The sequence below is a fragment of the Ursus americanus genome, chromosome 37 (assembly GCF_024610735.1).
Source record: "Ursus americanus isolate L20-20 chromosome 37, mUrsAme1.1.p, whole genome shotgun sequence".
Classification (NCBI taxonomy): Eukaryota; Metazoa; Chordata; class Mammalia; order Carnivora; family Ursidae; genus Ursus; species Ursus americanus.
In genome coordinates, this window is record NC_142163.1 from 8,491,985 (window position 1) to 8,505,631 (window position 13,647).

Sequence of the window (13,647 nt, forward strand, 5' to 3'; positions counted from 1 at the left end):
CATGGGCACAGCGATCTGGCGGTGGTTGGAGCACCAGGTAATGGCTCCAGGGCTTTCCTTCAGGGTCACTAAGAAAGGGCCGGGTGAGGCTTCCGGGGGTCAGGGGGTCACCCTCTTGAGCCGTTGCATTGGAATTCCCCAGTGCCAGCAGCCTGGTCCCCCTGGACGGCCGGGAAAGGTAACACGGGCTGTGTGATATGAGGGACCTCCGGCTCATGGCCTGGCAGGTGATAGCCGGGAATAGACCAGGTTCCAGATGCGGAGGCCACCCCGGAGGAGGAGGCACACAGGCCGGCTCCCTGGCTGGTGCCTTGGGCGCCGAGGGGCGGGGGTCTGGGCGGGCACACGCTCCGCCCTGTCATTGTCCCTACGCTCCGTGCCCAGCGGCCTGGGCGTGACTCAGGGCTCCGTGTCACAAAGGCCGCATGCGTGGCGTCGCGTCACCGTCGCCCCGTGGCCATCTGGTCCCTAGCTCTTCTGCGCATGCCTTCACCAGCCTCCGGCCTCTTGGAGGCCTCTGCTTCCCGCCTCCAGTTGGGGGCGCCAGAGCTCCACCTGCCGGCCGCGTGCGGGAGCTAGGTGCTGGCTCCTCCAGCTCCTTCCCTCCGCTGCTGGCTCTGCTCCCTCAGGACCAGCACCACATGGAGAGCGCGGCGGGCTCCGGGCAAGGCGGGGCTGCCCTGCCATCCTGGAGCACCTTGTTCCTGGAGGGGGGCCGTGAGGCGCCGGAGCCCTGCGCCCAGGCAGGCGCCTGGGGTGAGGCTGGGCCGCTGCAGGCCCTAGGTGCCGGGGGGATGGGCGCAGAGGCTGTGCTGGGTGCGGAGGCCCAGCAGGGCAGAGAGCAGGCTGGCCCCGGGGACGAGTTGGTGCTGGTGGTGGAGGATATCATGGCGGTGGTGGAGGTCGTGGCCGTGGAAGACCAGGAGGCGGTGCAAGCACAGCAGGACGAGCAGCTGCAGCAGCTGCAGCAGGGGGAGTCAGGGCCGGAGCCCGAGCCAGCCGGTGCACCACTTGCCGCGCTGGAGATGGTTCAGTTCGCGCTCAGCTCTGTGGATGCCCAAGCTACCAGGGCCTACTTGCGGCTCAAGCGCAGGATGAATCAGAAGCGGAGTTCTCACCTGGCTGGAAGAAGGGCCATCATCCAGCGCATCCCCGGCTTCTGGGCCCAGGCGGTATCCTTCCTCCTGCTGGGCTTGGGTTTGTCTGCGGTGGAGGACCACTGGGAGGAAGGGACCAGCAGAGGCTCTGCCAAGGGCAGGAGCACTGGGGGAAAGGGTCCCCGGCCCCTCTCCACCCCCATGGGAGTGGGTCCCCCGTCCGTATAAGGCGCAGCACAGGGGCGTGGGCCTTGAAGGTGGGGGGAAGGCAAGGGCTGAGGCTTGTGGAGACCACATCTGAGCAGAAGCTGCGGGCAAATGCTCTGGGACTGCAGGGAGCACTCCCAACCCTCTCCCAGGGGTCATGGAGCACATGTCCACACCCTGCATGTCTAGTGTAGTTCCACCCTTGGCTCGGAGCAGGTCCTGGAAGGAAACGTCCTGCCGGCTGCGTGGGGCATGCCCATTGAGAGGCAGGCCACCCCCTTCCCTGTCCTTCAGAGCCTGTGTTCTTTTCTAAAGAGTATAGTGCCCACCCACTGCTGCGTCCTCATGCGGCTTCCAGAGTCATTCAGCAGGCCGCCACGCTTCCCCATACATCAGAAACCCAGACACGCTGTATGCGGTGCTGCAAACTGTCTCCTCAGGCCCTACACAGCCAGGCTGCGGCCCCATGCCCAGGCGCCCCCCCACCCCCCGTTTCCTCCCTCCGTGTCTCTCCCCTCTATGTGCGTCCCACCCTCTCCCTCGCTCCCCTCTGCCCTCCCTCTGTGTCCCTTCCTCCTGTGTGGGTATCTCTGTCTCTGTCTCTCCTTTGCTTTCCCTCCCGTTGCCACCCAACCCCTTTCCCTCCTTCTCTCGCTGAACCTAACGGGCCCTCCCTTTGCCCTGTGGGTGTCCAGCCAGGCTAAGGGAGATGAGTGGCCCCATTGTGGGCACAGAAGGCCCCTCCAGGACACAGGCCTGCAGGCCAACACATAAGCAAACACAGCCCTCAGAGCGCGACCGACCACATCTGGACACCCAAAGCAGTCACTGCCTGCCTGCCAAACACACAGGCCAGGGTGACGACGGTGGAAGGGAGAACAGGCAGGCCCTTGACCTTGTCCCGCCGGGCGCAGACCCTCTCGGAGGCACTGGAAGCCAAGGCACCTGCTGGTATTGAGCAGCTGTGATGAAAGAGCAGGAGCTGAGTGGCTTGGGAGGGCAGCAGGGCCTGGTGGTTCTACCCGTGCCCTGTTTGGGGCCCTTCCTCTCACCGGGAAGGGCTGGGTTGGTCCTGGCTCTCCTTCCATAGCGCTGAAGGCGAGGCTCCTTGACCCAAGGCAGATCCTGAATCACCCCCAGATATCAGCCGTGACGGGTGCCCAGGACAAAGATGTGCTCAGCTACATGACCGATTTGGAGGTCAGCGCTGGGAGTGGGTGGCGGGGTAGGACAATTGGGAGTGGAATTTGGGCAGGAGAGGGCCCGGCAGTATTGTTCAGTGGAGGATGCAGGGAGCATCTCGGGACCCGTGGAGGACAAGTCCCCTTCCCCTCGTCTTTCTTTTATGTTGCAGGTGGAGGAACTGGGCCGTCCCAAGGACCACAGCAGGTTGATGTTCTTCTTTGGGAACAACCCCTACTTCCAGAACAAAGTGATCCTTAAGGAGTATCACCTTAGCATTGCCGGTAGGAGTGGGCTAGAGCTTCGAGGGTGCCGGGGGTGGGCCGGCGGGGGCAGGTGGGCACTCGGGAGGAGCAGGGGGTGTGTAGGGACACAAGTGGAAGCCAGAGCCGGCACAGGAGGGAGAGAGGCTGAGAGGAGAGCGGGAGAGAGGGCGACAGGGTGTGGGTCCTAGGCAGTGCAGAGCCTCCCCTGAATTTTCCCTTCCTGCAGGATACAGGGCGACTCGGTCCACTCCAGTGCAGTGGTTCTGGGATGAAGAACGTGGAGCTCCCAGCCGAAGACTCGACACCACCAGCCTTACCTTCTTCAAGTGGTTGTGCGACCCCAGCTGCCCAGGGTCTAACAAGATTGCCGAGGTGGGGCCGCTGAGGCCTTCATTAGCATTGGTGATGGCAATGGGGGCAGCCTGGGAAGGGGGCCCGGGCCCCGTGCTCACCTGGGCGGTTTCCCCTACCAGATCATCATCGAGGACCTGTGGCGCAATCCCTTGCGGTACTCCTGAGGCAGGGAGGCAGCCGAAGGCACTGAGCAGACAGGAGGACCTGTCGGTGAGTAGCCGGGCCACTGCGTCCTGAAATATGTGTGGGAGGTGCCAGGGCACAGTCGGGTTTGGGACTCAGTTTGGAAACCGAGGCTCAGAGGACCCTGGGCCCCGGATCACCCAGGGAGCGGCTGGAGGGAGAGTAGGGACCCTGGCGAGGGAACTCAGGGCACACACCCAGGGCAGGGTGTCCACTGGGGCAAGTTCATCCGGTGAGCCAGGTGTGAGCCAGAAAGTCTCAGGTCGTTCAGGGGAAGCAAGGCTCCTCCACCCCATTTCTCTGAACACTCACCCATGGCCGTCCGCCGGGTCCTCAGTTCTCCTGCTGGCTTTTCAGGTGGGGACAGTCTGCCAAATTTTGGGAGTGGGGCTCCCTTGTCCCGAGACGCTCCGACGTCCCTCCGTGTTACGGACCACCCCGTGGCCTCCCAGAGCCACACGGCCATTCTTGGCAATGGTACTAGGCCATCTGGAGGAGGGTGGTGAAGCCCTAGAGGAGGAGGAAGCGGGATCCCACAAGGACAGGGCCCTCGGTCACCGCCGCCTTAGCGATCCTCGGCATGAGGCAGTGTCACGAACACCTCCCTTGTGCGTCCGTGTGTCGTGTGTTTGTGTGTGTGTGTCGTGGGCACGGCAGCTGTGCGGACGTGGACACCGCAGAGCATCAGAGTTGGACCAGCGAGAAGCAGTGGAGGAGGCGTCCAGCGTTGTGAGAGACGGGTGGACGTGTCTACGTGGTGCTCTGCCCGCACAGGACAGACGTGGGGGAACAGATCTTCAGGGCCAGCTCTAGAGAGTGTCCAGCACCCAGATCGCCAGGGATGGCGGGCGAGTCATAAACAAGTTCAGAAGCCCTATGTGTCTGTGTGTGGATGTGTATGTGGGACCCAGCACACGGCCAGTAGGAGATCAGCCCTGGCCTGTGGGATTCCGTGTGTGCGGGGGATGTAAGGCACGGGGGCAGGGCAGGGCAGGGCTTGGTTGTGGAGAGACCACCACTCTTGCTCGGCAGGTCAGGGAGAAGGACGGGAAAGGGCACACCTCTCTACATGGGAGCCGTGTTCTTCAGGGCAGGGGAAGGGGCGTGCCGAGCGGGGCACTCGTGGCCCGGTGGCTCTGCTACCGCCCCGTTCACCCCGCTTGGAGAGCTTCTCCCTGTACCCTTTCTCCTGGAAGCGTGCCCTGCATTGCTGTGATGCCGTCCCGTGCATGCTTCCTCTAGTCAGGATCACCACAAAACCACGTGTCCCTGGAGGACTAAGGAGGCGGTTCCTCAGGGTCCCTCACGGTCCCTCCAAACCCACGTCCTGTCCCTCTGCACCACCCACCCACAGGCGTGCGTGCATGCGTGTGTGTGCGTGCGTGTGTGTATGCCTACCCACCCGTGTGTGCCTCTGGTTGGAGACTGTGTGTGTATTGTGTGTTTCTCATTTTACACAAGCACAGGTGCGTGTACTAGGGTGGTCAAGGGTGCATACCTCTGTGTCTGCCCACTTGTGTGCCTGTGTGAATTTTCTCTCTGTGTGTTTTTTTTTAAAGAACTTATTTATTTATTTAACCGACAGAGAGACAGCGAGAGCGGGAACACAGGCAGGGTGGTGGAGAGGTAGGAGCAGGCTCCCAGAGGACGAGCCTGATGTGGGGCTCGATCCGAGAACGCCGCGAGATCACCCTGAGCCGCAGGCAGACGCTTAATGACTGAGCCACCCAGGCGCCCCTGTCTCTTTGGGTTTTTGTATGCATGGATACCTGTGTGTCTATGTTTGTCTGTGTGTCTCTGTCAGCCAGATGGTTTGGGGAGAATTGTGTATGCTTCAACGCAGAAGTCCGTGTATGTTCATTGGGTGTGTTCCCCATGCCTGTGTGTAAGGCCCACTGTGAGGCCCACTGTGTATGCCTGGAAGAAAATGACCATGGGTGTTTGTGTGTATTTGTTGTGTATGTGTGTGTTGTGGGACCACGTTTGTGAGCTTGCTATGGCGGTGCTGTGTGTACATGGCTCTGCCACAGACCTAGTGTGAGTGCTGTGTGTTTGAGTGTGTGTGTGTGTGTTTGTGTGAGGCTCATTGTGTATGCTTCTAAGAAAAAGATCATGGGTGTTTGTGTATGTTTTTTGTTTACGTGTGTACTGTGGGGGCCACGTTTGTGAGTTTGTATGGCAGTGCGCAATGAGATGCCTCTGCCACAGCCCTAGTGTGAGTGCTGTGTGTGTGTGTGTGTGTGTGTGCCCCTGTGTGGATGCCTGTAGGAAAAAAACCAAGGGTGTTGGTTTGTGTTGTTTATGTGTGTGTTGTGGGGCCACGTTTGTGACTTTGCTGTGGCGGTACCACGTGTGGATACCTCTGCCGGAGACCTAGTGTGAGTGCTGTATGTCCGTGTGTGTGTGTGTGTGTGTGTGTGTGTGTGTGTGTGTGTGTGTGTCTGTGTTTGGGGGAAGCCCACTCTGTATGCCTGTAAGAAAAAGTGGATGGGTGTTTGTGTGTGTTTCTTGTGTATGTGTGTGTCGGTACCACGTTTGTGAGTATGTTAGGGCAGTTCCAAGTGTTGATGGCTCTGCTGGAGACCCAGTGTGAATGCTGTGTTGTGAGTGTGACAATGTATGTGTGTGTGTGTGTGTGTGTGTGTGTGTGAAGCCATCTCCATGTCGGAGAGACTGACACCATGTCCATGTGTGTGTTGTGCATGCTTCCATGAGTACGCGTGAGTGCTCGTGTCTCCACGTGTTTGTAGCACATGCGTGAGAGGGGTGTGTGTGTGGACACCATGCATGCCTGTGTGTCAAGAGTGTGTGTGTGTGTTGCATATTCCAGTGTCTGCATGAGCACACGCATGTCCCAGTGTGGTTGTAGGCCCTGGACCTCGAGGTTTCTAGCTCTGCTGACTAAGGAGAAAGGGGCCAGTGGCAGAGTGCAGCCATGTCCCTCCTGACACACAGGCGTCGTGGGCATTCCTTGGGTATTAAGGGGTGTGTCTACCCCTGGATGCCACACGCAGAGTGGCCAAGGGAAGCAGGGAGGGGTGGGAGCTGGCAGGGGTATGTCAAGCGACCTCCCATCTGTGCTGCCGGCACGGCCGGTCCCAGCTGGGGGAAACACCGTAATGTTTCAGCGTGTGCTACAGAGGGGTAAGAACTTGTGTCCCGATTTGCGCTGTCGGCCAAGGGTCCCAAGGAGTAAGTAAGTCCCCACTGGCAGTCCGTTTCTGCAGAGGAAAGAGTCCCGAGGGAGCGCTCCTCCTGGCCGAAGGGCTGTCCCGGTGTCCGATGAGCTCCATGTTGGGGCGGTCATCTCTGCCTCCTGTGGACCAGGTGCAGAAGAGGGAAAGGAGAGGAGGTGGACCCTCAAGGCCCATGGTCCCTGCCTCACTGAGGGCCACCTAGCTTGCTGCTCATGAGCCCACAGGGCCTTCCCAAATCAACAAGTCTCACCACCCCTGAGCTCGCTCCCACCACCAGCACGCCCCCAAGGACACACTTCCCCAGGTGACGTTCCCCACTACCTCTGCCACAACTGGGCGTAGGACCTCGCAACGAGGGCCCCAGCTCCATCTTCCTGTTGCCCATCAGTGGTCCCTGCGTGAGCCTTCCAGCGGGCCCTGGGCTGAAATGCTGACAGCTCAGCCTCTTTGGACTCTTGGCCTCACGTCCTTGGGGAACTCTCTTCCTTCCTGCCTGTGGGAGCAGCTAGCTGTAGGTAGAGGAGGGATTCGTTCTTCGGGCTCAGGAAACCCTGCTGGGCCCATGGCCCCATGTCCGGAACAGCACTAGGTGGCACAACTGTGTGGCAGTGTTGGGGATCTGAAGCTTGATACACTCCTCGGAGACATAGAAGGGAGGTGGAGAGCCGCAATGCTGTGGGCCCAGGGAGGTTCCCTTGAGCCCCTGGAAAGGCTGTTCCCTCATCCGCGTCTTCCCGGCTCCTTGAAACTTAATCGAGGAACAGCCTGGCAGCTCCCACGGTCCGGTCCCTAGGATTCTTCACGTCCGCAGGGTGGAAGGGAAGTCCCAGGAAACCTGCTGGTCGCAGGGGGTCGGCCAGTATGCCTCAGGCCCAGATGTCCCCAGGAAGGGCCAGCCCACCGTGCCTGTTTTCCCTGGAACCTTCTGGGCCTCGTTGGGCTTTCAGGAAGGACCTCCCTGCTCTAAAGGGGAGAGGAAAGGCTGGACGGTAGCCCTGAACCACGTGCCCTGGGCCGCCAGAGCACAGGCGCCGTGCTGCCTTGGCCATGTGGAAGTCCCGCCTTCCATGGAATGAGGTGGGGACGATTGGACGCATGCATCAGCTGCCAGGGAGTAAGCCTTACGTTGCCACGCCTTCTCCGGGGCATGGCTCGTGCGGCACTTTGCCGGCTGCGAGGACTCAGGGGGTGTGGAAGAAGGCCTTACTTTTCGGTCAGAGCTGGAGAGACTGGCTTGCATTGGCACCAAACCACCTGCCCAAGCCTACTGTGCTGGCTCAGAAGCGCACTCTGGGTGTCCTCTCACCACGTTTGCGAGCCAGCCCCGGGGCCGTGGTGTCCCGGCCTGATGTTCTGCTCACGGTCTGACCTGACGGGCATGGACGGGGCAAGGCTAGGAAGGGTACGTTCTCCTCTGCAGGCCAGATGAGCCGGGAACCCATTCCCATGGCATTCGCGGTGTTGGCAGAATGCAACGCAAGACGCTCTGTGTCTAGTAGGAAAGGCGTGTGCATTCCTGCTACGTGTGTCCTGGGTGCCGTCCTCAGCTCCTTGCCGCCTGGCCTCCCTAACAGCAGACAGACAGGTGGCTCCAGGCCAGCAGACGGCATCACCAGCCACCCTCTTAACAGGGTTCACCCAGACATCCTCTTCAGGGTCCCCTTTGCTCTATGCTCGTGGCTCCTCTAAGGGTCAGTTTCTCTGTCCTCCAGGGCAAACACACTGCGTGTCTGCTTGCGTGGTTGTTGGGTGAGTGTGCTGCTGTGGGACCCCGCTTGGGACCTTTTCCAGGGTCACCTGACTGGGTGCCAGTCACAGAGGGGGACAGGGCTTTTATGCCCAGGGAAAAGAGCTGCTCAGAGGGGTGAATGCATCTTCTGTCCTGAAGTCCTTCTCCCCTAGAGACCGTGTGGCCAGCGAGGAGCCAGAGAAAGAGCACCTGAACACAAAGACTTAGAGGAAGACGGAAAGGTGAGGAAGAAGAAAGGACAGGCACACAGATGGAACCAGCACTCTTTGTCACTCTTCTCCTGAGTAGCAAAGGACATGGGCTGGAACAAACTGTGGCCACACTTTTCCCCCCACGCTGGCCTGGCAGAGAGCATCGGGGCACCTGTGTCCTGGAATTGCCCTAGATTCTCCGGGGCATGGGCTGACGCTTTCCACACACACTGGTCCAGGGCTCCCGGGGGTGTGTACCGTGTCCTGAGTCCTAGAGGAGTCTATTCGGGTAGGCGAGGGACAGCCTGGCATTGCCTGGCTTCAAATACCAGGCGGAGGGCCCCCCGGGAGGAAGCGGCGGGAGGGGTGAAGGTGGAGGTGTGTCCCGGACGGACGGCAGGCGGGGGCGCCGCAGCTGGCTCCCTGAGTGGTGCCTGCAGCGCGAGGGGCGGGGCCCTGCGTGGGCACGCCCACCAGCCGTTACCTGATTGGACGCGGGGTTCTCCCTCGTCCTGGGCCAGCCCAGGACTCAGTCCCACCAAGGCCGCACACGTGATATAGCGTCATCCTGGGGCGACACAGCATGCCCGCTATCCCTTGTGCGCATGCGTTCAGCGGCCCACGGCCTCTGGGAGGACGCTGCCTCCCGCAGACGACTAGGGGCGCCAGAGCTCCACCTGCCCGACCGTTTGCGGGAGCCACGTGCTCTCACCTCCAGCTCCTCTCCGCTGCTGGCTCTGCTCGCTCACGACCAGGACCACATGGAGAGCGCGGCGGGCTCCGGGGAAGGCGGGGCTGCCCCGCCGTCCTGCACCACCTTGGTCCTGGAGGGGGGCCGTGAGGCGTCGGGGCCCCGCGCCCAGGCAGGCGCCTGGGGGGAGGCAGGGCCGCTGCAGGCCCTAGGTGCCGCCGGGATGGGCGCAGAGGCTGTGGTGGGTGCTGAGGCCCAGCAGGGCAGAGAGCAGGCCGGCCCCGGGGACGAGTTGGTGCTGGTGGTGGATATCATGGTAGCGCTGGACCCTGGTGTAGAGGAGGTTGAAGGGGAGCACACTGTAGAGGAATCAGAGGAGGAGGAGGACAAGGAGGCTGAGCAGGAAGCCAAAGTTGCGGTGGAGTCTCAGGACACAGTCAAGTCTGAGGAAGAGGAGAAAGCTGAAGTGGTGGCACGGCCTGAAGAGGCTGAGGAAGGGGAGGCTGTTGAGGATGAGAAGGAGGACACTGAGGAGGGGGCTGTTGCGGAAGAGTCTGAGATATACCTCCAAGAGGTTACGGAGGTGGGGGAGGAAGCTGATGAGGGAAATGAGAAGTCCACGGAGAAAGAGCATGAGGAGGCGGAGAAGGCTGAGGAGGATTCTGTGGACGGAGCATCTGAGGCCAAGGAGGAGGAGGCTAAGAAGGAGGAGGACGCAGATGGGGAAGAGCAGGTGGCTGAGGAAGAGGAGGCCGAGGAGTGGGAGCAGCCTGAGGAAGGGGAGAAAGCTGAAGAGGCTGAGGAGGTGGCTGTGCAGGAGGAGGCCAGGGAGGAGGGCCAGAAGGAGGAAGAGGCGCAGGAGAAGCAGGAAGGGGAAGAACAGCCAGAGGCACAGCGGGGTCCATCCCTGTCCCCGCTCGAGGCTCTAGGGGCCCTGCAGTCCGAGCTGGAGCCCGTGAATAAGCAAGCCAGCAGGTCCTACTCTCGGCTCAAGCTCAAGTCATGTCAGAGGCGGCAGCGTCACCTGGAACACCGAAGCGCCATTATCCGGGGCATCCCTGGCTTCTGGGCCAAGGCTGTATCCTTCATGCTGTCACTGAGGGATTCCGATGTGTCTGGGCCAGTGCATGAGGAACGAGAGGGAGGGGGCTGTTGACTACCAACATGCATCATGGGGGGGAACCCCCCTCACGCCCCGCAGCATTGCAGAGGACACGCTCATGCCGTGGGGATCAAGACAGCCTGGAAATCCTGGTTCCGGTTGGGTGTGGGGGCCGCAGGGTGCTCTCGGTGTCGCACGAGGCACTGAAACTCCGCTGGGCATCTAGGAGCACTGGTTCGGGTCAGAGTCAGGAATAGCAGCAGGGTCTCTTCACCCAAAACACATTCACACCAAGCACGGGTTCCCCTGGGTAGAATGCTGCAGGCAAGGGGTGGTGAGAGCCCACCCGGTCAGCCTGAGGCAGGAATGTGTGCTGTCCGGGAACGCGCTAGTTCTGCCTAGCCATCAGCACAGGAGGATGAGCTGTGGAGGGGGTGTGGGGCGGGAGGGGTGTCTCTCAGGATGCCAGCTGCCTGTGTCCGTGCTGAGATATGTAGCACCACGGGGCGCCGTGGTCCTTGAGGCAGCCGGGGCGGAGGCAGTGGGATCCTGCGGCGGAGATGGGAGACAGTGCCCGGTTGCTGTCCAGACTCGCTCTGTTGCTGTAGCTCTTTCATCTCCAGCCCTCGGAGCTCCTTGACCGAAAGCAGTTTGTGAACCACCCGCAGATGTCAGCCATGATCAGTGAGCAAGATGAAGGCATACTTGGCTACCTGACGGATTTGAAGGTCTGGCCCGGGAGACTGAGGCCGGGGTGGGGGACAGGAGAGGAGAGGGTGGCCAAAGTGAGTCCTCCCCCAAGTCAGGAGGGTCAAGGTCTGCTGGACAGAGCTTTCACCCCTCTGCCCCACTTTCCCGCCGGGCAGGTGGAGGAACTGCGGTTTCCCCGTGAGTGCCGCCACATCCTGCTCTTCTTTCGCAAGAACTCCTACTTCCGGAATGAAGTGGTTGTGAAGGAGTATGTCGTCAGCGCTGCTGGTAAGAGGCCGCTGTCTGGATGGGCGGTGGCAGGTGGAGGAGGGCGGGTTGCCTTCCCCGACTCATTACCCAGCACCCTCTCACACACTCGTCTTCCTGCAGGGTACGGGCCATCTCATTCCCCTCCCATCCAGTGGCACCAGGATTTCGAACGAGAGGCCCACAGCCGCAGGCACCACAACAGCAGCCTTAACTTCTTCAACTGGTTCTCTGACCACAGCTTTGCCGGGGCTAGCAGGATAGCTGAGGTGGGGCCCTGTGACACACAGCGTAAATGACCTTGCTGGCTTCTCCAGCTGCTTGGGATGGACACCTGAGCCCCGCCCCCGTTTCTCCTGCCAGATCATCATGGACGACCTGTGGCCCAATCCCCTGCAGTATTATGTGAGCAAGAAGGCAGCAGGAGAGGGAACTGAGAGGACGACAGGTGAGGAGCCCAGGGCGTGGGCGCCGAGACGTGTGCTGTCGGGATCCCTGGGCCCTGGGCTACACAAAGGGAGACACTGAGGTTCACAGGAACACTCCGAGACAGCGACCCCGGGACAAAGCACGTCACCCTGACATGGAACGTGGGGAGGTGCAGTGCCAAACGGGTTGTGCCTGGGGAAGCTTGAGGCAGGCGAGGCCACGCAGCGTCATGGAGCAGAGCCGGAGAAGCAAAGCCGGCTCAGCGGCTGCACTTGCGGCAACTGTCATTCTGTGACCCGTGAACCCCAGCCTCAGGTCTGCGAGCAGCGCATTACAAGGGTGACCAGAGGCACCCTTGGCCCAAATGTCTGGGTGTCCTGGTGCAAAGCCGCACCCCGCCTTCCCGTCCCTTCTCTGTGTTGATCACCACAGTTGTCCCCTTAAATTCCGGAGGCATCTCCTTTGCCAAGCCCACTGGCCCGCGGGCAGTCATGAAGGAGCACGCTCGTTCATACGTGGCTGGAGGAAACATAAAGCCATCACAGTCGGGGGCAGGGGCTTGGCCAGGGGAGAATGAACGCCATTCCCGACGAGAACCTTGAAACCCTCAAGCAACCTTAAGTATGGCCCAGTGAAGATACCCACTGCTCTCCTCCTGTGTCCATGTGCACGTGTGTCCCCGCGTGCGTGCTTGTGCGTGTGCATGTGTGTGTGTGTGTGTGTGTGTGTGTGTGTGTGCCATCTCGTCTAGGGAGCTTCATGATGTTGAAATGAGGATGAGGACCATCGCACTTGACGGAAAGCAGTCCGGAAACTTCAGAAGGAGCCGAAGGGTCAACCCGCTTCCTCTCTGCAGGAAATAACTGAAGACAGGTGCCGGGGTGAAACAAGGCCTGTTGAGGCCCCGGGAGCCCTGGAGAAATATCGAAATGTAAATAAACAACGTCAAGTGTGTTTCCGTGTGTGTGTGTGTGTGTGTGTCTGTGTGCGCGTGTGTCTGTGTGCTCTGGCACACGCACTCTTCCTCCTGGAAGGGGCTCCAGGGGACTGACTGAACACAGCGGCTGCATGTCGGTGTTTTCCTTCTGCGCCTGGGCTTCCCCAGTCTGTGGATCGGCCTGTCCTGTAGGCTTGCCCACAGGGCTAGGACACGCATGGTCTGGGACTGCATCCCAGGGGGCAGAGGTACCGTTCCCCCAGGCCCAATGGGGCTGGGCAGGGAGAAGACCTGATCGAAAGGCCAGCCAACCGGGGCTCATCTCTTCCCTGGGGAAATGAGGGAGTTCAAGGAAAGGGAATAACGAGCCAGGGACAAACACGTCCAGTAGCCAGGTTAGGTGGACGCCGATGGTGGCCTCCAGGGATGCTCCCTGGTGGATGGCCTCGGACACACCCACCACACATTCCATGGGGGGAGGACTCAAGGTCCATGACTCTGTCGAACCCAGTGCCACTGCTCTCCCCAGGTCTAGGAACGCACACAGCCTCCTGCTGACATAGTCAGGCTCTGAGGACCAGCAACCACGTTAAGGAGTGAGGGCCAGGCTGTATGGAGGGACTGTGGGAGAGGGGACAGAGGGAGCCATGGAGGCTAGGAAACATGACCCTCTCGTCCCGGCACAAGGGCCCAGGAGAAAGGAGAGATTGCAGGGGGACACACACACACGCACGCTCACACACAGTGGTGCACAGACACTGCGTCCTCACACACACACTCAAACAGCCGCACCCACAAGCTGACACAGACACTCAGGTGCACCCTCAGTCACCCACCCCCACACACACTCCACTCCCTCACATGTCCTGGCACACACAAGCTCACACAGCCACGCTCTGCGGGCATCTCTAGTGCCCTGACTCCCTAGGGCCCTCGTTTGGGCTCCCCCAGACGACAAAGAGGCGGAGGCGTGCGGGAGGGGTGGTATGGTTCCTCAGGACTGGCAAGGCCCAGTCCATGCAGCGGTGTGCTGTCTATCCCATGACCACTGTGGTGCTGAGATTCCTGTTTCCACATGGGCTTAAGGCGTTTGCCCAAGGCCCT